This window comes from Cryptomeria japonica, chromosome 5 (assembly GCF_030272615.1).
Source record: "Cryptomeria japonica chromosome 5, Sugi_1.0, whole genome shotgun sequence".
Classification (NCBI taxonomy): domain Eukaryota; kingdom Viridiplantae; phylum Streptophyta; class Pinopsida; order Cupressales; family Cupressaceae; genus Cryptomeria; species Cryptomeria japonica.
The window spans coordinates 709690055-709693664 of NC_081409.1; positions in this window are offsets into that span (position 1 = coordinate 709690055).

Genomic DNA, 3610 nt, shown 5'->3' on the forward strand with positions numbered 1-3610 from the left:
ATTTAAGATATAATACCCTTAAGCCAGAAGATAATAATATTCAATATTGAAGAATTATTACAATAATTTTACAAATCTTGGAGATATTTCTAAGAGGTGAGTTTAAACTCTAATCATTCCCAATAAAGAGGTGAGATAACTTGATTTAACAAAAACAAAGGTAGTATTGACTAAATAGAGAGGAGGGGAGCTAACTACATCAATCAAAATTGATGAGTCAATAGTGACATATATGTACCTGAAGTCAAGGTGTACACATGTCATTATTGACTAAATAGATTAAAATAATTCATTTCCCAAGATATTACAATACTAATAAGTGCTGCATAAAATTGTAACGGATGTAAAAAAGTCAAGGGACTGAAAAATTCAAGGATATATTTTTAGACAGAATTTTGAACCTCCCCGTGGAAATATAGGTAATCAGGAGACTCAATTCTGACTAAATCAATATTATTTGATACCTACCCAATTAGTACGGTCCATCTTCAACATATGGGTAGAAGACTTGTAACAGAACAAGCTCATTTCACATTTGGCTACCAAATTCCTTATCCATATTATTTTAACAAGCTTGAGATATTGCCTTTGAGAAGATACAATTTATGGAAGCACCCAAGTTATTAAAGTAACCATAGGAAACATTTATATCGCATTTAAATTCTTTCCATTTTCCTAGGAATTTTTAATAGGGTCTGCAGATAAATTGACCACAAAATAGCCAATAAAGGGAGATATAGTAACAAACAGGTTGAACTTATAATTGCTAACTGACCCAGAAAATTGAGTGACATGAACTTTGATAGAACATCTTAGAGGTGCAGGAGCTGTTAAACCGGTACTACTACTAGGAATGTTTTTGACTCTTTTCTCGAAGCTTTTCCAAAGACATTTGGATTTCAATCGAATAATGTAACAGAAGTTAAAACTAGTATGAACTATATCCTCAATTTATGAACAAAGGCAATTCTCAGCTTTTATGTTTGGTATGATAATGGAGGGTAAGATCTCTAACTAGAGAATCCTTTCTATCCTTAGTGAAATGAAGACTTTGTTGCTTCTTTTGATTCTATCTGTTGGCATCATTGTCAGAGAAGTGAATAAGTTGGCAGACAGCTTACCCAACCGTGGAGTAGATTCAACCAGCTTGACAGTGGGTTAAATTCTCAATGATTGACTAGACAGATGAGCTTTACTTGATTGGATTCCCCAAAATCTTGCCACCTCTCTATACCATCATCTATCATTGCCATGGTACAATGTTTAGGCTGCCTTGGCATGAGTAAATTGAAATCACATGCTAGGGCATAAATAATTAAATGACATACCTTACAAGGAACATCTCTCGGCATCTTTACTATGAACGTTGGATTCTCATTTTAGGGCATTGTCACAGGTTTCTTGCTCTGTTCTTTTTTCATGCTTAGAGGCAAAAAAATGGAGTAAGCAGGAGTAACTATGGTGTTTCTATAGTGGATTTGAGACCGCCATTTAAGCTGTTATGCTATGTGATGTGATAGCAAAGCCAGTGAGGATGTATACTCTGCCACTTCTCATTCCAAAGAGGAACTACAGGAATTATTTCTAAGGCACTTGGTCTGGAAATGTGTATCACACAATCCTAAGAAAACTCTGAAATTGCTGAGGGCTAAAATCAGAGAACTTGAGAGTAATATAGCAATTGACAAAAGACTAACCTTGATCTGGTCGAAAATATCAACAAAAGGAAATCCCAGGCTCTGTTTATGCCTTTATGGGAGATGTCTGCTGTGCTGAAAGAGAAGGGTTCTCCCTTACCAGACTTATCTGCTAAATATAGTTATATCAATGAGGTAGCAATGTATGGATATCCTAAACAGAATTAGACCCAACTGAAGACATGGTTCTGGCTTATTCAAATGACCTTAAAAAACTTTCCAGTGGAGGGGCAATTGGTAGTGTCAGGTAGTTGCAGGGGTCAAGCTGGGTGCCCGTGTAGTGGATGTATTTAGTTATCTCCCTCTAATTGTTGCAGGTTCAGATTATGCGAGTAGTTATTTCTGGTACAGATGTTTCCCCTTTGGGGTTTTAGATCTACTTGTAAAACCTCTGATATCTCCTTTGAAATGGTTTTTCTGTTTTTAGTCTATGATTGTTGTGGCAGGACTCTTTAAATGTCCTCGTTTAACCTCCTGATGATTTGTAGCTAGATGTTTGTGTAGTTTCTTATGCTCTGTTTGTGCTCTCTTTCTTAGGCCGGTAACAGTGTTGTTTTCTGTTGTAATTCTGGTTTTTCTCCATGCACAGGGGGCCCAATGGAACCCCATTAGCATTAATCAAGAAAAGGTAAAATTTCCCTACAGAATTGCCTTAGTGTTCCTTTCCTTAAATTCGACCCGACTGAAGACATGGTTCTGGCTTATTCAAATGACCTTAAACAACTTTCCAGTGGAGGGGCAATTGGTAGTGGCATGGGTCAAGCTGGGTGCCCGTGTAGTGGATGTATTCAGTTATCTCCCTCTAATTGTTGCAGCTTCAGTTTATGTGAGTAGTTAAATTCGATCCTGCTGAATAGCAGATGTACTCACTAGAATTCAATTTTTGCATCAAGTTTGGTCATCCCTCTCTCAATTATCGAGAATCAAACCACAAGCAAATATCTGAAGCTCAAACTGTGAGACTGCCATGGCTGAAAATTATGTCTAGAGGCTTTGAGGGAAAAATTCATCTCAAAAGCATTCACTTAGCACTACTTTTAAGCTTCTACTAAAACATTCTATGAAATGTATTCTTCCCACAGTTCCAAAACGTTTATACAGACCAACTGATGTTGTCTTCCTCACTTTTCAGCTACACCAAATAAGCTCGAGCCATCTTTCCCAGAGTCAATCCAAACTACTCAAAATTAAGTCAAAATGCTCCAGTATAACTTTCTGTTACCCTGACAAAAATACAACCCACTGATGCAAGCAAAATAAAAACCATTTGCATGGCTTTTGCATTGACAATCTCAACGTTGATTTCCAACAATATTTTTGTCCTGGGGTATCTCCACAGTGCGATCATTTACATTCACAATCAATGCTGAAAAATCTATATCAATCTAGATGTCCACATCACAGGATGCAAGTCATTGTTTGTGGAAATATAAAAAATATTCTCTGGCCAGTCATTGTTTGTGGAAATATAAAAAATATTCTCTGGCCATTGACTGTATGTGTCAGTCATTAGTGTCTAATTATTATCCCCGTACTCTCATATGATGCCAAAAAGAATTGGGCTGATGCAGAAAACAACAAATGCAAAGATTATGATATAAAACAAAAGTTAAGGCAAAATGCATGATGAATTTACATCATATCTATATTAGAAGCTGTACAACACGTCAGAGTTGTACAACCACATCCAGTAAGAATAACAACAATGTTATTGGTCAGAACCGTTAGATAATCATATCAGCAATAAGCTAACCCTCAAGGAAGACTTTGCAAAATAAAATAAAAGATCATATAAATGAAATTACATTTGCCTCCCAACAACGTTGTTAGAGCTAATAATACTGCATTCTAAAATGAATTTCACCTCTGCTATCTAAAGAAATTTTAGCATTGATTTATAGCAATAGCTTTAA